This window comes from Triturus cristatus, chromosome 8 (assembly GCF_964204655.1).
Source record: "Triturus cristatus chromosome 8, aTriCri1.1, whole genome shotgun sequence".
NCBI classification, from domain to species: Eukaryota; Metazoa; Chordata; class Amphibia; order Caudata; family Salamandridae; genus Triturus; species Triturus cristatus.
The window spans coordinates 1,364,907,197-1,364,931,381 of NC_140591.1; positions in this window are offsets into that span (position 1 = coordinate 1,364,907,197).

The following is a 24,185-nucleotide window of genomic DNA, read 5'->3' on the forward strand; positions in this document are numbered from 1 at the left end:
CTAAAATTGGAATAAGTGTAGTGCTCTAATTGTTGGTGGACAGGTTGGGAATTCTAGGCCCCTCGATAGGTACTCCACTAGAGGGCCCCATAAGTATTCAATTTAAAAAAAAATAATCTCTACAAATGTCTGCCATTCGTTCTATTACAAGAGCTCTCCAAAGACGAGCATGCCATTGAGTAATAGCAGGTGCATCTTTTTTCTTCCATGCTGTCGCTATCACACATTTGGCCGTCCTCAAGCAACTCCACATAATGGCTTTGTCCTCCTTTGTCTGATACTGCCAAGACTTTGATCTGAGCCCCGAAGGGCAAACCTGGGAGGGTCTGGAATTGGATATCCTAGGATTTCTTTAATCTGGGCCAGGATTTCCTCCCAGAAAGTGTGAATCGTCGGACAGTCCTACCAGATATGGCAGAAAGCACCCATTAACCCACAGCCTCTCCATCACCGATCAGAAGTGTCCGGGAACATTAGTTTCAGCTTTGTGGGGTAGAGGTGCAAGTCATAGAGCATCTTGTAATGGGCCTCTCTCATACCCGTGGAATGATTATTTTTGGAAATATCTTTCCAAATGGTTTTCCATTGTCTTTCGTTAATTTGTCCCTAAAACCTGTTCCCAGAACTCTAAGAAGCGGTGTCTAGGTGCATGCAGTGTCGACAGCAATAGTGCATATAGGAAAGAGATGACTCCCCTCGCTGATCCCAAACTCCTCACAAACTTTTCTATCGGGGTTAATTCTCTAGTTGCTGCTTGTCTAATTTCTGGGCTCAAAGCCCAATGCTTAAGTTGGAGATAGTGATAGTGTTCCGCAGGTTGCAAGTTAAAATCGCACCAGCAGTGGTTGAAGGTTAGTATATCATAGTTATGAAAGAGGTACGATACTGTAAGGCAGCCCCCTTCCTTCCAAGCATCAAAAGGACCTGCTTGCATTCCCAGTGGGAATGTAGGGTTGAAATGCATCAGGGTATAAGGAGAAGGAAAAGATGTCCACCCAGCTGTTTTTGTGACCTCGTCCCACACCTTAAGGGTAGTCTGGGTAGGCGTACTTAGATACGGGTTCCTCGGACGATCCTGTTTTGGTTTCCAGAGCACATCCCATATAGTTCTCCCCACTTTCACCCTGTCCATGTGTAACCAGTATTTGTCTGATTCTCTTTGTGACCATTCCACTATTACTCTGAGCTGGGCCACCTTATAATAGAGGAAACAGTCTGTGAGAACCACTCCACATCTCTAGTCCTTTTAAGAAGTTTGAAGGGAAGTCGCGCCCGTCCGTTTTGCCAGACATATCGCGTGATCAGTGTGCATAATGTAGAGAAGAAGTCATGGTCTAGGGCACTTGGAAGGGCCTGGAATAGATATAGTAGTTTTGGAAGATTCGTCATCTTAATTGCGTTTCTATGGCCCAACCAGGATAGATAAAGTGTATCACATCATTTGAATTTATTTTGTATTTGTTTCAGGAGAGGTGGAAAATGTGCCCTATATAATCCCTCCCTGGTCGCTGTAATCCGCACCCCCAGGTATTTAATGCTGTGTTTGGCCCATTGAAAAGGGAAATCACTGACCAGGGAGGTCATTTCACCCTCCGAGAGTGTCAGGATTAAAATATATGACTTCGTTAAGTTAACTCAAAATCCAGCCACCTGTTCTATAGCTTGAAGTTCTTCCTGCAATTCAGTTAACGAGGCTCGCGGATCCGTTAGCATTAGGAGAACATTATCTGCGAATAGAGATATTTTATGCTCATCTGCACCACGTTATATACCCTAGATCCCTTGTACTGCTCTGATCCTGGCCATGAAGGTTTCTATACTTAGAGCAAACCGTAGAGGTGAAAGAGGACACCCCTGCCTAGTCCCTCTACCTAGATTGAAAGCGTCTGAGATGACGCCATTGATGACTACCTTTGATCATGTCGACAAACTTCTCGCAGAACCCAAATTGCTTTAACGTTCGAAAGAGAAAAGGCCAAGCCATTCTATCAAACACCTTTTTGGCATCAAGCCCCAGCAAAATTGCTAGAACTCTACGCTTTGTGGCTTTCTCTACCAGGTGGAGAACTCTTCTAATGTTATTGTGAGTTTGACATCCTTTAATAAACCCCGATTGATCTGGAAATATCAGATCCGGCATCAAGTCCTCTAGTCTGGTCACCAATATTTTGGAATATAATTTGGCATCTAGATTTAACAGTGCTATAGGCCTGTATGAGGAGCACTGCTGTTATGAGGGCCTCGCTCAAAGAATCTGTTACTGCTGAACTTGCTGCTATGTGGTTGAATACCGCGGTCAGATGTGGCCCAGCTTAGTTGTATATGTTTTATAGAAGTGAGTCATTAGATCATCCGGCCCTGGCGACTTGTTTGGTTTTAAAGCTCTAATCGATAATAACACCTCATCCTCGGTTATGGGTGCACTTAAAATTTCATTCAGAGAGGCTGAGACTTGGGGTAGGTCGACGGAGTCTAGGTATTCATTTTGGACCGTGTGATCAGTCTCCGCCACCTTATATAGAGTCTTGTAGTGTGCTTGGAAATTTGTGCCTTCCCTGTCTCACTGTTTTCCAGTTTGTCTTGAGTATCCAGTATATCCCCTATATATTCTCATTCCCTTTTCACCCTGAGTTGTCACACCAACAGGGCTGCGACCTTGTTTCCCTGTTCGTAGGAGGTTCTTTGCAGGTGGAGTAGGGTCAATTCTGCTCTATTGGTATAAATTGCATTAATTTTCCCCTTTACAGCAGTCAGCTTGCACTGTAAGGCTTTTGTGGGTTCTTTTTCATGTGCTTGGTCTAATTCTCAGAGTTTCTCCTCCAGTGTCAACCGCTCTTTGGCCCTCTGTTTGTTCAATTGTTTGTTTAATTCAATACATTCACCCAGTAACACTGCTTTGAAAGCATCCCAATTGTTGGAAGGTGTGCTGTTGTGTGGGAGGTTTATCTGGAAATATTCTTTAATAGCTGTGCGTAACTCATCCTTTAAAACTCTGTCTCTTGTAAGTAAAGCCGGGAAGAACCACCTCGAGGTCGCAGGGTGTTGTGTGTTCCACTCAAGGCATATAGAGACCGTTGGGTGGTCAGAGATTGTGATAGGGTGGATTTTTGCAGCTCTGAGATCACTTAATTGCCTCTAGCTAAGGAAGATGTAGTCGAGTCTGGAGTAGGACTGATGTACATGGGAAAAGAACGAGAAATCTCTTACCGCGGAGTGTAGCGTTCTTCACGTGTCTCTCAGCCCTAGGTCTATAATATGCTGTTTAGTTATTTGAGAGAAAGTGCATGTGTGTGCCCGGCGCTGGTGGGAACTATTTAAGTCTGAGTGCCATATAAGTTTGAAGTCCTCCATGAGCACGAGAGGGCCCTCCCCAAACTTCCCCAACATCTTCAACAGAGAAGCCACAAATTTGTGTTGGCCCGTGTTTGGTGCATATGCTGAAACAAATGTGCATAGTTTCCCCTGTAGTCTGCCCTTTACCATTACCATCCTCCCATCTTTGTCTGTTTTAATTCCCTCAGGTTGAAATGTTGTTGCGGAATGGAACATCAGTGCCACTCCTTTGTGTTTTGTACCTGCTGAGGATTTATAAATAAATGGGTAGTTTTTGTGTTTCCACCTATGGTCTTCTGGTTTCTTAAAATGTGTTTCCTGTAGGGCCACTACATCAAAATGATAGTCCAGCAAATATTTCCGCGTCTTTTGTCGTTTGAGGGGTGCATTAAGAGCTCTTACATTCCATGATAGTATGTTTATCATCTCAACTTTATCCCCTCATTTCCTCGCTAGTGGGAGCCTTGGCTCCGCGTCTGTGTTCCTAAGGTCGATTTCCCTTTCCTCTCTCTCCAGTGCCGGATATACCCTCCTCCTCCTGTGTCATGTATTGCCTCTCTTGATCTTGCTTCCGTGACCCCCTTTCTATCCATCCATGCGAAGCATAAAACATTTTGGACTCCTTTGATATCCCCGACTTGAGAAACAATCCCCTCCAACTAAATTCCACTCCTGTGGTTGTTAACCATTAACTTGGGTTCAGCGGACCGTGTCTGCTGCCGCGGTTTCCCATTGACAAATACATGCCAGGGCATTAGACCCACTGGATGGGAGGTCTTTTAAGCATTAAGCTAGGTTCCCCCTTTACTCACCCCTGGTACTTATCAGTTTTACCTTAAACCATTATTTGTCCAGATCTCCATCTTATTCCACCCCCCTGGAGCAACACCTTGTGATTTAAAGTCACTCCCCACTGTGCGTTACTTGCTTTGTAACAGGGAAATGTCACTTCTTAAGAGTTCGCAATCGCCGCTGGGTGTTCCACTGATTGGTCTTTCCTTGCTTGGAAGATCCTGGTTGTGATGATGTTGTGATGGTTGTCACATTGTGGCAGCCCCAGAAGATCTAGCACCTCCTCCAAAGCCATTACATGTTGCTCCTTGTTGTTATAAGCAAAGGCCAGACCAAAGGGATATGTCCCACGGTATCTGATCTGTTTGTGACACAATTTTTCTGTTACTGGTCTAAATTGTTGGCGCAGCTGAAGGGTTGCTTGTGGCAAGTCCTGATACACAGTGCATGTGAACACTTGAAAGGATATCGCCTCTTTTCTTCGGGCTGCCTGTAGTATTGCTTCCTTCACTTTGTATGAGTGAAGCTTGACCAGAACATCTTGTGTACGCTGTCACCTCTCCCGGCATTACTCGCCCCACCCAGTGGCATCTCTCCACTTTAACGTTCATGGACTTGTTGCACAGTCTCTCTCCAAACACACCCACTATAAAGGTTTCTAGGTCCGGGCCTTCTGCCCCCTCCTCCAGATCCTGAATTTGTATATTGTCCAGTCTAGACCTGTTTTAAAGGTCTTCATTTTCATGGATGGCTGTGTGGAGTTGGTTCTGGAGGTCTTTCATTTCTTCTGTTGTTTCGGCTGCTTTTTGCTCCCAACTCCAGTGTTTTGGCCTCTGAGTCTAAGGTCCTCGCGCCTATAGAGTCCATGTCCTGTTGCAGTACAGTCAGACGGCCATTTAATTCTGTTTTTAGCTGATCAATAGAGGCTGTTTGATCTCTGCTCTAAGTTCTGTTTTGAGGTCTTTAAGAGAGGCCAGTAGATCTTCTTTGGTTAGCGTCATGTCCTTTTTTGCGTCGTCCTGTTTGTGCCCGTCTTTTTTCTCTGTAGGGGTGAAGTGACTGGACACCCTATTGGATATTTTATTTGGTGGCATATGCGCTGCCCCTAGGCCTCCTGCCGTTTCTTGGTGGTGAGGATTCTTTTGGAAGGAGCTGGCACAAATGTTGTGGGTGCCTTTTCCTAACCCTGTAGCAAGTGGACATATACCCCTCCTGAGACAGATGTCAGGTTTTCTGGTCTGCTTATTTCTCTTCAGTGCTGTCCTTTGTTATGGCTCTTCCACCAAAGACTGATAGCTTTCTTCCTGTTTACATGTTTAAAGAATATTACCCTTTTACTTTGATTTTATTGGTCTTTGAGCTAATTCCGCCGGTCTCACTTCCCTTTATGCCGCTGTAGTGATCTGATCCCCTGCCGCTATCTTGAAGTCAGACACCCGCCGCGTGTCCCCTGGCATCTAGTGTCTATTCCTGCAGCTCCTTCAATCGGCAACCGCTGCGCTCTCTCATGCCTGGGGCCTGACTCACCACATGCAGGCCTCTTCCTCCGCAGTGCTTCTCCAGCAGTGCTGATACCTCACTGCTCCCGGGTCTCCTCCTCAGCTGGCTTCCTCGTCTGTTCCCCTCTCCTGCGATCAGTATCTAGTATATCCCCCACCGAGGTGCGGGTTTCACCGATGGTACGTGCAGGTAAATGCCAGTCTCTGCTGCTGCTGTAATGCGCACCAGTGCAATAACTTCAGCAACAGTGTTCCTCATGACTTCGTCCTCACAGGTCGGCCCGTTCCGCCATTTAACTTTCTTGCGGCTCGGCCTTACTCTGCCATGATCCGGCGCTGCTTTGCTTCCCTTCGCACTGCGATCGATCGGGCATCACTCCCTGGGCTCTCCCACATTCATACCGAGCTTTTCCGTATAAATCTGCCCCCGTTTTCTCGGTGATCAATTCACCGCGGTGGCAGAGCCAGTGTGGATTACGCCCACCCCGCCATCTTGCCTGGCCCAAAAATCTATTTTGATGTCAGATTATAAACTGATTTTTGGTTTTACACATATCCCTGAGTGGCACTGCACAAACACAAGTCTTGAATCCCACCGCTGATCACCAATGTAAGTAATTGCTATTAGTTGAAATCGGGGACAACCTCCTTCAAATAATAATCACAGTTCTTATAAGGGTGAACCATAAAAGTCATTAAATAAACCTATGCTTAACTCTCTGGTAGCATGGGACAAAGTAGTCAGATTAATTTAGAGGCAATGTGTAAACTATTTATTCCGTGCCCAAACACTAATAAAGTGAAAGTGCAACACGAGAAACTCGGCAATGACATTTAGAAAACTAGAGTAATTTTTTTCTAACTCTTTCACTGCTAGGGCTTCACCCCCTCCGCCCCCCCAACCCCCCCCCACCCCCCCCCCCCCCCCCCCCCGGTGCTAAGCCTTTTTTTGGACTATTTGGGGTAGTTCACGCTTAGGCCCATGTAACCTTTTGTCCACATAAGGTATCCACACCAAATTTGCGCCCTTATTTTTCAACACAATGAGGATTCTAAAGGTACCTAGGGTTTGTGGAATCCCTTGTAGGGGACCCAGAAGTTAGCCAAAATACAGCCACATCTTGGGTTTTTTGAAAAAATTGGAAAAATTGCTGCACAAGAAAACATCCTGCTTTTTCCCAAAAAATGTCATCAACACAGGGTTTGTGGTTCTGAAATCACCATCTTCTCAGCTTTCAGGGACAGGCAGACTTTTGTCAGAAAACCACAATTTTCTACACAGTGTATTTTGGGACATAGTCTATTTTAGCTATTTTTTGTGCTTTCGACCTCCTTCCAGTTAGTGGTAAAAATGGGTGTGAAACCAATAATGGATCGCAGAAAGCTATATATATCTGAAAACTAGCAAAATTCTGAATTCATCAAGGGGGTCATTTGTGTAGATCCTTCAATGTTTTTTATAGAAACTAACAGTTGAATATATAAAATATTGAAATTGAGCCAACATTTTCACCTGTAACTTCTTCTAAGTATGACAGATTTTTTAAAGCAATATACCGTTACATCTGCTGGACCCTTCAGGTTGTGGGGATATTTAGGACTTGTAGGTTTACCAAGAACCCAAGGAACCCAGAGACAATTACTGAGCTGCATCTTGCAATGGTTTTTCATTGTGTACAGGGTATATAGCAATTCATTTGGTAAAATATAATGAGTGAAAAATTGGTACCAAGGAAAACAATATATTTACGAAATGGGAACAAAATATAGAGATTATAAGCAGTGATTTTTTGCACATCTCCAAAATTTTAGGCATGTGAATTAGAGGTCATTTTTCAAAATGACTTTTTTTACAAATTGTCTTACATTTGGAAGGCAGAGATGCAAAGAAAGTCAATGGGTAATAACACTTGTTCTACTATTCTGTGTTCCCCTAAGTCTCCCAATAGAAATGCTATGTCACTTGTGTGGGTAGGACTAGTGTCCGCGACAGGAAACAGCCCAAAACGTAACATGGACACATCAAATTCTTCCAGTGAAAACGGACCATTTTTTTGCAATGTGCCTAGCTGTGGATTTTGAACCCTAGCTCTGCCGGGACCTCGGGAATCCTAACAAACCTATACATTTTTTCAAACTAGACACCGATGGAAAGCCAGGATGGGGTGACCTGTGTGGCTCTCTCTAGTTTCTCTTACCCAGAATCCCTTGCAAATCTCAAACTTTGTCAAAAAAACAAATTTTCCTCACATTTCTGTGATGGACAGTTCAGAAACCTGTGTGGATCCACATACTTCCACCCACCCAGCTTTCTCTAAAGTCTCCTGATAAAAATGATACCTAACTTGTGTGGTTAGTCCTAGTCCCCGCAACAGGAAACGGCACAAAATAAATATAGACACAATGCATTTTTAAAGTGAAAACAGACCCTTTTTTTGCAAAGTGCCTAGCTGTGGAATTCGAACCCAAGCTCAGACGGCACGTACGGAAACCTTGCAAACCTATACGTTTTTGAAAACTAGACACCCAGAGGAAGCTAGGATGGGGTGATGTGTGGCTCTCACCAGGTTCTGTTACCCAGAATGCCTTGCAAACCTCAAACTTTGTAAAAACAAAAACACATTTTCATCACATTTCGGTGATGGAAAGTTCTGGAATCTGTGTGGAGCCACAAAATTCCTCCCACTCCGCATTTTCCAAGTATCCCGATAAAAATTGTACCTCACTCGTATGGGTAGGCCTAGTGCCCGCGACAGGAAACAGCCCACAACACAATGTGGACAACTGACCTATTTTTTGCAAAGTGCCAAGCTGTAGATTTTGAACTGTCACTCTGCCGGCACCTAGGGAAACCTAGCAAACCTATACAGTTTTGAAAACTAGACACCCAGGGAAATCCAGGATGGGGTGACTTGTGTGGCTCTCCCCAGGTTCTGTTACCCAGAATCCCTTGCAAATCTCAAACTTTGTAAAAAAAAAAAAAACATTTTCCTCACATTTCTGTGATGGAAAGTTCTGGAATCTATGTGGATCCACAAACTCCCACCCACCCCGCATTTGCCAAAGTCTCCCAATAAAAATGATTCCTCACTCGTGTGGGTTGGCAAAGTACCCGGAACAGGCAAGGAGCCAAAAGGTATTGTGAAGACATCATAATTACCTATCACAAAACAACCTGGTTTTGCAAGGGGGAACACCTGGGTTTTTGGCCCGGACTCTAGGGAAACCTACCAAATCCACACATTTCTGAAAACTAGACACCAGCGGGAGTCCTAGGAGGTATGGTTTGCGTTTTCCTGTTCACAATGACCTGCAAACCTCAAATTTAGCTGAAATATCAATTTGTTCTAAAATTTCTGTATTGGAAAGTAGTGAGATCACCCGGATGACACAAATTTCCTACCACCCAGCGTTCCTTAGGTCTCCTGATAAAAATGGTACTCACTCGTGTGGGGGGCCCAAGTACCCGCGACAGGCAAGGGTCCAAAACGCATTGTGGATACATCAAAATTACCTATTGGAGGAACCATGTAAGCCACACCACCAGCAGTACACGCACACCACCATCCACGCACACCACCAGTCAAGCATCATCCACGCACACCACCCGCCAAGCACCATCCACACACACCATCAGCCAAGCACTATCCATGCACACCGCCAACCAAGTGCCATCCACGTACACCGGCAGCCAAATGCTATCCATGCACACAGTCAGCCAAGCAATAGCCACGAACACCGCCAGCCAAGCGCCATCCCCGCACACTGCCAGCCAAGCAGGGCCAGACTGGGAACAGCAACTAGCCCTGGCAGATTGCTGCTCAACCGGCCCTGGGAGGGCGAGCTAGTAAAAAGCACTGCTCCCGCTTTTGTTACTGGGGCCCAATATTGCATCACTGCTACAAAACCAGCCCCCAGTGACAAAACCGCCCCCCAAGGCCAGAAAACCAGCCCCCACCCCTCGAGCCCACTTGCAAAACACCCGGTGCCCACTACGGCCTGTCCATCCCCGCAGCCAAGCACCATACATGCACACAGCCAGCCAAGCACCAGTCCATGTACACCACCAGCCAAATGCCACTCCATGCACATCAACAGGCATGCGCCAATCTACACCCACCGTCACCAAGCGCGAGTCCACCCACACCATTAGCCAAGTGCATGTCCACACACACCTCCAGCAAAATGGCAGCCAAAGGTCAGTACACGCAGACCGTCAGCCAAACTCCAATTTACACACACACAAACTCTCCCTGGTTTCCAGTTGTTTTCTGCCCCCGCCTGGGTGCAGATGAGACTAAAAATGTCACTGAAACAGCCAAAATGTGTGCCTAAAAAAAAGGAGCGACCCTTGCCTATGGGGCTTCTCACTGGAATGTCCATAAGCATATCCCTGGTGCCCAGTGGGCTTTCTGCCCCCCGAGGGGGCAGATAAGGGACTATTGCCCCTATGTGCCTTCTGGGGGGGCATAAAGACTTTTTTGGGGGTGGGGGAATTAGCATGCCCATTCTTGGCAGCCCCCTCCCCTATGTATAAAAAACAACTAAATCCCTGATGCCAAATGGGCTTTGTGCCCACCGGGGGGCATATTAGGGACTATTGCCCCATTTGCTTCCCGGGGGTGGCAGAAAGACTCTGGCTATTTTTTGGGGAGGGATGAGGCATTTGCCTTCCCATTTTGTGCAGCCCCCAACACTACGTATAAAAAAACAACAATCCCTGATGCCTAGAGGGCTTTTGACCCCCCTCGGGATATGCCAGGGGCTATCACCACCATCTGCCTCCTTGGGGAGGGGAAGACTGGGGAATTCTTTTGGGGGGTGTGGGCCTCGGCATGCCCATTTAGGGCAGCCTCACCCCTATATACATAAAAAAACTCCCTGGTGCCTAGTGTGCTTTCTGTCCCTCCAGGGCAGATCGGGGGCTATTTTCCCCATCTGCCTCCCAGGGAGAGCAGAAAGACTGTGGAATTTTGTGGGGTGGGGACATTGGCATGCGCCTCTCGGGCAGCCCCAACCCCTAAATACAATACAAAAATAATCCCTGGCATCTAGTGGGCTTTCTGCCCCCCGGGGGTGCAGAACGGAGGCTATTGCCCCATCTGCCTCTGGGGGAGCAGAAAGACTATGGAATTTTGTGGGGGTGGGGGAATTGGCATGCTCATCTCAGGCAGCTCCCACCCTTAAATACAATAAAAAACATAACCCCATGTGTCTTGTGGGTGGGGGTGCAGATCAGAGACTACTGCCCCCGTGAGGGCAGAAAGACTGAATAGCCCCAAGACCAATTGGGGGCAGCAAAGGCCCTTGCCCAAGGGGCCGCTCCCCACTCCCTGGTGTCCAGTGGGTGGATCCCTGCTTGGAGATCACCCTCCTGAGGTGATCCCCAAGCAGGGATCCACTCCGGAAGGGTACCACTGGAAAGGGGAGATTCTCCCCTTTCCAATGATACCTCTCCTGTCGTTTTACATGCTCAGGGTTGAGATAGCCCCCTGAGCACGTAGAAAGTGAAACTGAAATGAGCCTATCTGCCCATTTCAGTTTCGGTGTCAGAGAAATTACGTCAGTGCGACTAGCGCGCTGATTTTCATTTCCCTGAAACCAGCAGAACAGCCTCGGGAGTTGGGGAAGCCCTTCCCCAGCTCCCGAGGCTGTTTAGGGCACCAGAGGAATTTAAAGTGCTATGTGCGCGGTCGGCGGGGAGCCGTAAACGCACATGAGCACGGGTGTGTCGGGCGGCTCCCGGCCGTCCAACGCACCAAAGGGGTTAAATGGATGGATGTGGGCCTGATTCAGGGACCAGGTTGGTCTAGGTGAAAAGTTTTACCTTTTGTCTAGTCTCTGGGATTGAAGTCAAACATATTCAGTGGAATAAGGCTGTAGGCTGTAGCCAAAGATGGTTCCATGATGCCAGACAAATCCCGCAAAGTCCTGCGGGATCAGATTTGCTGCTGTGGAGAAGAATGCAGAGGTGGCAACCTAAATCTTTGGCCCAACGGCGATGCACCTAAGTCGTATCAGCTTGGCAGATTAACCCTGGTTCCCCATCGTCTCTCAGAGCAAAAAGTTTCTAAGTCCTAGGTTTCAGGAAACTTTAGGAGGAGTACACTTTCACACCAATCACGTGTCCAGGACCACACGTGGAGATCAAGACTCAGGGCAAGTGGATATACAAGCAAATTGTGGGCACAAAACACAGAAATAACAATTCAATTGGTTGTTCAAGCAAATTATGGGAACACAACACAATAAGTCATGTATTATTATAACAGGACTAGAAAAATATATTTGGTCAATGATATAGAATTGTATACAAACTCAAGAAATAGTAAAAATATTCATCAGACATACTCTCACTCATCCATTACATGAATTTAGGCAGATATACCAATACCCTCTGTCTCTTTGCTGGCTTTATTAAATATATTCACTATATCAACCACTTGCACATCAGGAATATAATAATTTGGGCATCATGTAAAACATGAAGACAATAAAAGAGGAAACCGTCAGAAAACGACAGGGAATAACAATAAAAAAACAACCTTATACTTTGCGATATCCAGTAAGTGACAAAAAGAGCACAATTGTACAATGAAACGAAACAGTGAACACAAAAAGAGTAAAAAAGGACTAGTAAACACTATGAAGAGAGGGTACTTTTCACCTCCACTTTTGCTTACGAGGGAAAAATTCTAACAATAATAAACACTGCCATAACATGGAGATTCTAACAGACATTACCAACCTGAAAGGACAAAAACTAACTTATTAGCAAAAATAATATGACAGTTATGCATAGACAGTAAAAAATGTGAACCTCACAGACACACAATGCAGAAATACAAATAAATAAGCTAAATAAAATCAGTTTAACAAACAAATATGAGCCATGGCTATGTACTCATAACATAGGCAGCTTCAACTAACAATACAATTAACCGCTTAGGTGCTAAAGACATACTGAAGCTTTCCTCAGCACCGGTACTCAGGTGCTGAGAATGGCTCTTGCACGTACTAGCACCCACCCACAGCGGAAGTGCTGGTACTCTCCTATGGGCCCCCCACATGCCTCCTCCTTGGGGGACAGCGGAAGCGCATCCACTACTACCCCCACCCCTCCACCGGCAATCTCATAACATTAGTGCGCACATGGTGCACCAATGCCATCAACAGGTGCTGGGGATGTGCTGGGAGCCATTTGCTTCTAGCAAGTTCAGGGAGGAGGATGTTTTTTGGGAAGTCTGCGCTCCCGGAAGGGTTAGGAAGGGTAGAGAGATACTGGGGGAAAGGAGAGAGTTTACTTGGTGAGTGCCTTCTTTGGCAAGGGCTGCTCCCCAATTATTTTTGCCCACGGTTTGGACATTTTTTGTCACTCCTGGGGCATATCAGCCATTTTATTAACTGATCTGCCTCCAAAGGAGACAGAAAAACACTAGACACCAGGGATTTGGTTTGATGCATGTCATGGAGAGACCCCTAAGACAAGGGTCACTATCCAAATATATTAGCACACGTTTTTGGCCATCTTAAACCACCCCTGGGCCATATCGGCCATTTTTAGGCCGATCTGCCTCCAAGGGGGTTGACAACCAGGGAGATTATTTATATATGTAGGGGAGTGGCCGCTTAGACAAGGGTTGCTCCCCATTTTGAAATGAGCATGCCCTTTTTTCCACCCCCCACTGGTGGCAGACTAGCCACTTTTCTGCCCCTTGGGCGGGGGGAACCACTAGACATCAGGGAGATCACTAATGTATGTTGATGAGTAGCCCCTTATACTAGGGTCTCTCCCCATTTCAAAATGGGAAATTCCTTTGTTTTTTGCCCCCCCTTCCCCGAGGCACATCTGACATTTTTTAGACCAATCTGCCCCCAGGAAGTGGAAAACCACTAGACACCAGGGAATTATTATTAATTGATGTTGGGGGGGTGGGCCTTTGACTGGCGGTATGTGTGTACTGGCATTTGGCTTATGGTGTGTGTGAACTGGTATTTGGCTGGTGGTGTGTGAACTGGCTTTTGGCTGGTGGTGTGTGTGTGGACTGTCACATGGCGGCCAGTGTGTGTGGCCAGTGGTGTGTGTGGACTGGTGTCTGGCTCGCAGTATGTGTGGCTGGTGGTGTGTGGCTGGTATTTGGATGGCATTGTGTGTGAATCTGGGGAGGCAATTCTTTGCCTTTGATTTGTGCCCCCCTTGGGGTCAGATCAAACATTTGTGATGCTGATCTGCCCATAGGGGCAGATTTCATTGTGTTTTATAATGTAACTATTTTATTTCTTATCACTATTTGCATTTGTGAACACAAACTTTTATTTCTCCTTTTCATTATAGCACAAAGATTGGATGCAAAACCTGCTTGCGGTTTCAGGATTGGTAGATCTGCAGTCCATGTAGTTGTAGTATGTGTAAGGATGTTCTTTTGTAATGTTTACTTCAAATGAGTGTCCTTACCCTACTTGAATTTTTTTTAATGGTTTTAATAATGTTAGCATTTTTAGCGTATGTTTTATTGTGTTTCAAATTCAAATTTGGATTTGTATAAGATCTGTATTGTGTTGTCTTGTGTGTAAGGTTTTTTAGTTTTTCATTTCTAGTGGGATATCTTTGATGTTTGCTGTGATTGTGCAGAGTAGGTGCAGTTGTTCCTCAGTCTAGCTGTCTGTGGCAAGCAAGAGGTATCTTTTTGGATTATAAAGTTCATTCTGTGGTTTGTTGGTTTTCTCCAGATCAGTATTTGTCGTTAGTTATATTCACTGTTGGATACAGCCACAATTTGTTGATTTCTAATTTGGCACTGTGTTGTTTATTGTTGTCTTGCTTGTTGTGTTAATTTTATTAATATACATTATGGCTGCCCACAGGCTGACCGCCCAGCAAGTTGTTGCTTTGCTTTTTAAATCTGTCTCTGCATCTGAGACAGAGGACCGAGTTGGAGGTTCTGGCACTTACTCTTTTGTCCATGAAAAATCATCTGATGATGAATCCACTATTAGTGCTGATGAAGGGCCTCTTTTAGAGGAGGACACTTATATGCAGTTAGTTCAGGAGAAGATAGCTGGATTGCAGTTGGGGGCTGAAAGGCATCCCATTGGAAGTGCCGAACCCTGTGTTGCCCCTTACAGGGTGCAGCCTGTTAGGCCTGCCTTTAGTCGTGCTGTAGAGTCAATACAGAGAACATTTACCTATTGATTTCTTCCAACTGTGTTTTTGGGTGATATTGTTGAGCAGATTAACTTGTATGCAGAACAGTGTTTGGGGGACAACAGAGCTACATTTAAGACCCACTCTAGAGCTACCCACTGGACCACCACAAATCTCCATGAGATTAAGTAGTTCTGAGGTTATCTTTGTTTATAGGATTGATAAGATGGTCTACAAGTCCCTTGATTTCAACTGCTATATTTCCAGCAACCACAAGTCAAGATTGGTATTTGCTTCTGCAGCAGATGCTGCATTTTGTGGATAATGCTACAGCATTGCCACTAGATCACCCGGATTGTGACCATTTCTTCAAGATTTGGCCTGTCCTTGATCATTTAGTAGATTGCTTTTCAGAGCTCTTTGTTCCAGGGAAGGAGACATCTGTTGATAAGTCTCTGGTCCTGTTCAAGGGTTGTTTGGTTTTCAGACAATACATTCCCAACAAGAGAGCATGTTATGGCATTATAGCACAAAGATTGGATGCAAAACCTGCTTGCGGTTTCAGGATTGGTAGATCTGCAGTCCATGTAGTTGTAGTATGTGTAAGGATGTTCTTTTGTAATGTTTACTTCAAATGAGTGTCCTTACCCTACTTGAATTTTTTTTAATGGTTTTAATAATGTTAGCATTTTTAGCATATGTTTTATTGTGTTTCAAATTCAAATTTGGATTTGTATAAGATCTGTATTGTGTTGTCTTGTGTGTAAGGTTTTTTAGTTTTTCATTTCTAGTGGGATATCTTTGATGTTTGCTGTGATTGTGCAGAGTAGGTGCAGTTGTTCCTCAGTCTAGCTGTCTGTGGCAAGCAAGAGGTATCTTTTTGGATTATAAAGTTCATTCTGTGGTTTGTTGGTTTTCTCCAGATCAGTATTTGTCGTTAGTTATATTCACTGTTGGATACAGCCACAATTTGTTGATTTCTAATTTGGCACTGTGTTGTTTATTGTTGTCTTGCTTGTTGTGTTAATTTTATTAATATACATTATGGCTGCCCACAGGCTGACCGCCCAGCAAGTTGTTGCTTTGCTTTTTAAATCTGTCTCTGCATCTGAGACAGAGGACCGAGTTGGAGGTTCTGGCACTTACTCTTTTGTCCATGAAAAATCATCTGATGATGAATCCACTATTAGTGCTGATGAAGGGCCTCTTTTAGAGGAGGACACTTATATGCAGTTAGTTCAGGAGAAGATAGCTGGATTGCAGTTGGGGGCTGAAAGGCATCCCATTGGAAGTGCCGAACCCTGTGTTGCCCCTTACAGGGTGCAGCCTGTTAGGCCTGCCTTTAGTCGTGCTGTAGAGTCAATACAGAGAACATTTACCTATTGATTTCTTCCAACTGTGTTTTTGGGTGATATTGTTGAGCAGATTAACTTGTATGCAGAACAGTGTTTGGGGGACAACAGAGCTACATTTAAGACCCACTCTAGAGCTACCCACTGGACCACCACAAATCTCCATGAGATTAAGTAGTTCTGAGGTTATCTTTGTTTATAGGATTGATAAGATGGTCTACAAGTCCCTTGATTTCAACTGCTATATTTCCAGCAACCACAAGTCAAGATTGGTATTTGCTTCTGCAGCAGATGCTGCATTTTGTGGATAATGCTACAGCATTGCCACTAGATCACCCTGATTGTGACCATTTCTTCAAGATTTGGCCTGTCCTTGATCATTTAGTAGATTGCTTTTCAGAGCTCTTTGTTCCAGGGAAGGAGACATCTGTTGATAAGTCTCTGGTCCTGTTCAAGGGTTGTTTGGTTTTCAGACAATACATTCCCAACAAGAGAGCATGTTATGGCATTATGCTGTATAAGATGTGTGATGTGCGAAAGTGCCACTGATATGCATATAATTTCACGGTTTACACTGGCAAGGATTCTTCAATGATCCCCCGGCTTGCCCTTCCACTTTTGGAGTCAGTGAAAAAGAGTGTCGGAACTTGCCAGAAGACTTTTTTAATAAAGGTCACCTTTATACTAGGACAATTTCTACATAGGTGTGCAACTATTTAAGGAAATGTTAAAGTGGGCACAATAGCATGTGACACAATCCCCTTCGATCATAAAGGTTACCCTAAAGAGCATGTGTGTGAAAAAGTTCAAATGGAACAGGGCAATGCTTTGCGTACTAATGAATTTCATGCTTTGAAATATTCAGACAGAAGAGATGTCTACATGCTCATAACTATTCAGGATGCGGCGACCACGTGACCGGGGAACAGGGCGACCACATGACCGGGAAACATGGCGGCTGGCTAACGCCAGTCGGGAGGATCTCCGTGCAGCAGAAGAGCAATTCGGGCGGATGATCGGTGCTTTCTATGTAAGGCAAGGTGGCGCTAGCACTTGTTAGTGCTTGTTAACGGCAATAGACACAGCATAAAACTAAACTATCACGGAGTGTCCTTGAGTGGCTGTGGGGTTGTATTCCATATGGGCTTCGATGCGCAGGCATTTCGGCTGTGAGACGCGACTCCGCCCCCCATGGGAGCTGGGGCCGGGCGGCTGTTTCCTTGAGGAGTTCCTGGCAAATCACAGTGAGGCTGCATAACAGATGGAGAGGCTCCCAAACGAAACTTTGCGGGTTACGTATATGGCAGGTACAGGGCGGTAGGAAGCCAGATATAACCCTGGTAAAGGGGGGTGCTTTCAGAGCTTTGGGAGCTCTGGGAGTTACACCTTGCACAACAGAAGTCTTTGAGCAAAGCTCCAGCCCCAGAGTGAAGTGGGGGTGGATGGAGAAAGATCCCCTACCCAGTGACTTACCCCCCAATGTTTGGAGCTCCAATAATACAGGGGTATTAAGTGGTATCAGGGGCTCCCCAAAGGATCAGGATAAAACGGAGGCGCTGAATACCCTTGGAGATCCTGTGGAAGTAGGTAGGGGTGTGCAACTTGTATCAGCGAGGAGGAGTAGATACCTTCTACGCCCTGCCCCTGAAAAGAAGAGTGCAGCAGGAAGGGGAAAATTAGTAAACACTCCTCAAGCTATAACCCCTGTTAAGAAACCCCCTAAAAGAGGCAAAGTTAGAAAGTGTAGAGCTAGAGAAACAAGCTCTCTTTCTAAGCCTTCCCCCTCCCTCAGGTCCTATTTTAAAACCATGGAACAGGTGGCAGGTTCAGCAGGGGTTGGTGGGCGCAGTGGGAGTGCAGGGGATGGGATAGAAGACACAGGGGCACAGGAGAGGCAGAATGAGCCACTGAGGTTGGAAAATCGCTTTTCCCCTCTTATAGAGATCTCAACAGAGAATCAAGAAGACAGTGCATCTAGCTCCCCTAGCATCTCGACAACTCCCTTGCCCACCCCCCTGCTCACGGTACAATCTATTCAAGAAGGAGGGGTGTCTGTGAATAAAACAGGGAATGCAGGGTCCTTGGATAATGACGAGAGCCCTAGGTTAGACCACAGTCCACAGGAGGGACCCTCTTTAGGGGCCCAGGTGACAGATTTATTATTTAGTTTGAGGCAAGTCATGTTGGTTAAGTTTGAGACCTCTGAACATAATCTGAAGGACATTCAATGAAAATGTGGGATACCTGAACAGAAGATTGATGGAATTACACTGCGTACAGTAGCTTTGGAGGAGGAGGTGAAGACTTTGGGTGTGGTTACTGCAGCACACTCTAAAGAAATAGAGGGACTTAAAGAAGAGAATAAGGCCCTACAAGAGGACTTGGAAAGGCTTGAGTTGCAGGCCAGGCGAAATAATGTCCGCATTTTGGGGGTCTCGGAAAATGCAGAAGGTTCGGACATTAAAGAATATGTGTGCAAGCTACTACGAGATTTGCTTCAGGACAGAATGGATATTGACTGGGAAAGAGAGCTTCAAATGGTCCATAGAGATCCTTATAGGCTTCATCCAGGGAGGAAGGCCCCAAGGAAGATATTAATACATTTCCTTACTTTTTTGATTAAGGAGCTTGTGTTGGGGCGAGCGCTGAAGGAACAGCAGTTGGAATTTGGAGATGTCATTTACCAAATCCGCTCTGACATGGGCAAGAGGACTGCCCAGAGGCAGTGGGCATTAGGCACCAAAATGAGTGAATTACGTTCTAGGGGGGCCTAGGTGCACATGAAATTTCCTGCCATGTTAAAGATAATGTGGCGAAACAAAATGTATACTATTAGAGACCCTGAAGAGGTTGACTCCCTGCTAAAGTTGATGGAAAGCCCAGATTAGAGACTTGAAGTCTGATATAATATGTATATGGATGCACATAGAAGAGCAATACAAACAGGTGTAGTTAGGCATTTAGAGATAGGTAGTAGTTATTTCGCCACAAAAGTACATGTAACACACACCAATACGTTTCTTTTTTTCCCTTTTGGGATTAGTTATTGATTTGGTATTGAGCTTGTTTTAGAGATTCGCTTTCACTAGCATGGGGATACCTCGAAGGCCTTCGCCTAAGAGATAGGGAGGGGGGTTCCCCAGGGGAGGTGGGGGGAGACACAGGTGGTTGGGAGCATGTGGAAGAAAAGACAAAAAAAATATTCGCCCTTACTCTGCCTTATAGTTGGTGGATCCCGATAAGATGTGTTGATTTGTTAGTGTTTTTATACCTATATACAGCGGCGCAAAATAGGTTTAATTTTGAACGGGTAGGTAGGAAGCGAGTCCTAATGATTGATAGATGAATACGAATCAGTTTCACTTTATATCCTGGAACGTAAACGGCTTGAGGTCTACGAGAAAGCTAGCTCGAATAATGGAATTTCTTAAGAAAACTGAGGCCAATGTTATCTGACTACAAGAAACCCATTTAATAAAAAATGAATGTAAAAGTGCATTTAAAACGTGGGCTTGGGTTCAGGATATCACTTGTTCAGATCAAAGTGGCAATACGAGGGGGGTAGCAATTCTTATAAGAAGTAATTCTGGCATTATACTGGAAAGCTATCAGACAGGTTCTTCTGGGAGATGGGCATTAGCTAAGATAAAGATACAAGGAATGTCCGTAGTTTGTGCTAGTTATTATGGGCCAAACAAGGACAATCCGGATGCATTAATTAAAATGGAATCATGCTTACTGACAACTAATGCCCCCATGATACTTGGAGGGGATTTTAACATAGTCAGTTGGACAGAACCTCCAAAGTTAAATATGTCAGCCCACCAAAAACAATGGCGGTACTTAAAACTTTGATCAATGAATTAAATCTAGTCGATAGCTTGTGAAATAAGATGGGAGATAAGAGGGATTTTACTTTTTTTAGTAAGAAATATGGCAACCACTCACGTATTGATTATTTTTTAATAGACCATGAGTTGTTGACAGGGGTGGAAAAGATTAAGCATCTACCTGCTATACTCTCAGATCATTCGGCCGTTTTCCTTTCATTGAAGCTTCAAGATAAGAGGTGGACCTTAGACAGGACAATTCTGTTAGACAAGGGGGTTATATCTAAGATGAAAGAAGAGGTTGCAGTCTTTTTTTAAGCTAATAATGGGTCAGCAAAAGTTCAAACTATATGGGACTCCTTTAAGGCTTTCTATAGGCACTGCTATAATGGTGGGTAAAAAACGTAGTATGAGTAATCAAGAGGAAAAACTTCTAAAAACCATTAAAAGTAAGGAGCAGGAGTTACAAAAGGCATCACTAGAGAGATCAGTTACAAGCAGAATATCAAGGAACCCTAGATAAGATATTGTCTGATAGATGGAAGGTTAGTAAACTACAGCACTTTGCATATGGTGAGAATAGTGTCTCTCTCTTAGCCTGGAAAGCTAAGTAGATAAAGCTCGCAATCAAATAAGTAGTCTAAGAGAGCCTACGACAGGAGACATAGTCGACACTAATATAAAAATTGGTCTGGAAGTTTGCAGACACATGAGTCAACTTTATAAAGAGGATATCTATCCTGGGAGGGAAAATATTGAGGGCTTTTTAAAGGAAATTTAACTTCCGAATTTAAGCGAAGATCATGAGGGTACTCTAGCAGCCAAGATAACAGAGGAGGAGATTCGACTACAGTTGAGAAAGATGGCTAGAGGGAAGGCGGCTGGGCCGGACGGCCTTCCAATTGAGGTTTACCTTAGTCTCCTGGTCTTCATAGTACCAGTGCTTAAAGAGCTTTTTAATGCAATATTGATAGAAGGGGAAGATCCTCCGTTAAGCTGGGCTGAGGCAACGGTAACATTAATTTTGAAACCCAACAAAGACTATCTCGCGGTAGATTCCTATAGGCCTATATCACTGTTAAATACAGATTCTAAGGTTTTCGCAGGGATTCTGGCCACCAGGGTATCCAAGATTATAAAATGCATCATACATGGTGACTAGAGAGGTTTTATTCCCTGGAGGCAGCTTAACCTTTTTAATGCTTGGAGTAGTAGACTTGGCAGAAACTTATAAACTACCCGTAATAGTCGTGGCAGTGGACACTGCTAAGGCCTTTGACCAAGTTCACTGGCCTTATCTCTGAGAGGCCCTAAAGATCTTCGGATTCCCCAATAACATAATAAAGGCTGTTCAACTCCTGTATCATCTACCTAGAGCAAGCGTGCTCGTAAATGGAGAGTTAACTGATTGGTTCAATATAATGCGCTGAACAAGACAGGGGTGTCCCCTATCCCCGCTTCTATTTAATCTGTACATTGAACCGTTAGCGGCATGGATTAGAAAGGACACTACCATTGTTCCTTTCAGTTATGGAAACTTTGAGATAAAATTAGCTTTATATGGTGATGACCTTATACTCTATAATTTGAATCCCGAAAGGGTCATTCCCATCCTAATGGCCAAAGCAGAAGCGTTTGGAAAGATATCAGGATATAAGGTAAATAGAAATAAGACAGAAATTATGGAATGGAACCAACCAAAACAAACCCCGGAGGCAAAATCGTGTATGAGCTACCTTGGTATTATAGTTACGCAGAAATTAGCGGATGTAACTATTGTGAATTGGAAAAAGATTAGCCAGGAGGTAGGGAGATTGCTGGTTAGGTGGGCAAACCTCCCTCTAAATTTGTATGGTAGGGTAAACCATATTAAGATGATTATTTTACCAAAAATCACTTTTCTTTTTAATTCTATTGTTAGACCTGTCAGCCCTTTGGGTGGTCCCTCCTCATCATTATTTATTTTGTCCCACTTTTGCCTCAAACCCTGTTGGTATTTTTCCTTTTTGGGAACCACCAGATGTTTTTTAGTGTTGCTGCAGATTCAGGGAGCCATTTTAGCTACCCCTGGAACTTCTGTCTGAGGGCCTGGAGCACAAAATGGTGGCCACCTGTGACATCACCAGCACCCACTGGAACCTACTAGCACCTTCCAGAACATTCCAGAACCCTGTGACAGTTGGAGGCGGTTTAGAATGTTGGGAAGCTAAGACAGAGAGTTGGCAGTTGGAGCTGGCAGTTGGCACCTGACTGGTGAAGAGTGAGCAGCAGAAACCTGAAGGAGGAAGGAGTGAGGCAGCAGGGGTGGAAACTTGTGCCTGGAGTGGGGTCCATAAACCCACCCTTGATACTAGTCCCTACTGACTGAGCCCAGCCTGGATCCCTGTGTGGGAAGAAGCAAGAAAAACCATCTTAAGGACCTGGACAGCAGGAACAGGCCTTAGAATCCAAGAACAGCAAGATCCTGACCTGGATACTGGTTTCCCTGGAGTCTGACGTCGAGTAGCCTGGAGACCTGGAGCCCGAGGTGGAGAAGCGGCGCTGACTGGAAAAGTAGACGTCGTACCCGGAGCCGCCAGAGGTCGAGAGAGGGCGCCGACGGAGGTCGGAGAAGTATCAGAGGTCGAGGAGGAAGTCACCCGAGGTCGAGTGAGCGGCGTCGACGGGGGAGTGAAGTCCGCCCACCGGAGTCGCCGGAGACCGAGGTGAAGCGTGCCGGAGGTCGGGAGTGGAGATCGCACTCCGGAGTCGCCGGAACCTGAGGAGAGGAGCACCGGAGGTCGGGAGTGAGGTCGCACTCCGGAGTCGCTGGAACCTGAGGAGAGGAGCACCGGAGGTCGGGAGTGGGGATCGCACTCCGGAGCCGCCGGAAGTCGACATCGAGCCAAGGCCGGCCGACGTCATCGAACCTGAGGTCGCCATCGGACCGGAGCCGCCCGAAGTCGACATCGAGCCAAGACTGCCCGACGCCATCGAATCGGAGGTCGAGATCGAGCCGAGGCCGCCGACATCGATCCGGAACCGCCTACCGGCGTCGTCAAGAACTGACATTGTGCCGAGGCCGCCGACATCGAACCGGAACCGCCTCACGGCGTCGACACGACTCCAGCGGCGTCGGAGCTTCAGAAAAAGGGCAGTAAGTGGAATAGAGGGCGCCTAAGGCCCTGTGGAATCCTGAGAGACTACCCTAGGGGCTAGAGAGGTGCTGGAACCAGATTGACTGTGCCAGGGGTGAGCTGAGACTAATTCAGAGGGGTTGTGTAGAGTGAGAGAGCCAGGTCTCTAGTATTCCCCCCTTGATCTACCTCAGTTTAGGCCTCAGCCTTGACCAAGCTAGGGAGCAGACACCCTCAAGCCATCCACCTAACCACAAGCTGTGCCTGGGCCAAATCAGCCCATAGTAATCTCAAATGTGATCTGATTCTATAAGTGTCACTGTCAGCTTTTAATTATTTATTGAGAGCACTGTATTTATTGTATTTAACCTATTTATTGCTTCACTGTATTTATTGTTCCACAGTATTTATTGTCGCACAATATTTATTGGTTTACAGTATTTATTGCCTCAGAATATTTAATTGTCTGTATGTATTGCACTTATATTTATGCCTTAATTATTTATGATCACCCCTAATTATTGAATCATTAAGACAGTATTTATTTGACCTGCACTATTTAAAAAGCCTTGTATATTGTGATTGTGTTATTATTTATCTAATCAGCAACTAAGAGAAAAAGAAGATAAACAGAGATATTTTCATAATTTTTACGGTGTAGAGTCGTTTTTGGAACGGATGCACGCATGGTTATTGTATGGGTATGACGTATGCTTAGCACGGTGCCTGATTCCTGACCACTCGAGCCAAGCTACCACAGTGTGTCTGGGAGACCAACACCACCCTTCCAGAGTGGGAGTGGGTTTTCTAACATAATTGGTGTTCAGTGGTGGGATAGAGCTGTGCCTACGTATACTCAACAATAACTGTGGGTAGTCCATAGGCCTACACCGGGAGTTTTCTCAAAGCGGCCTTCCTAATTGTGAGTTTTTGTTTTTCCAAATTTACTCTGGTGGTGGGAGGAGGTATTATATAAGGTACCCCCTGCGTAGTTACTGCAAATAACTGTCCTCTGACCTGAGTGGGCAAGATGGAGTTTGTACTGGAGAATTTAGAAACGTACACTGTGGCCCAACTCAGGGAGTTTTGTCAGCGGGAGGGGGTGTATTGTCCCCCAG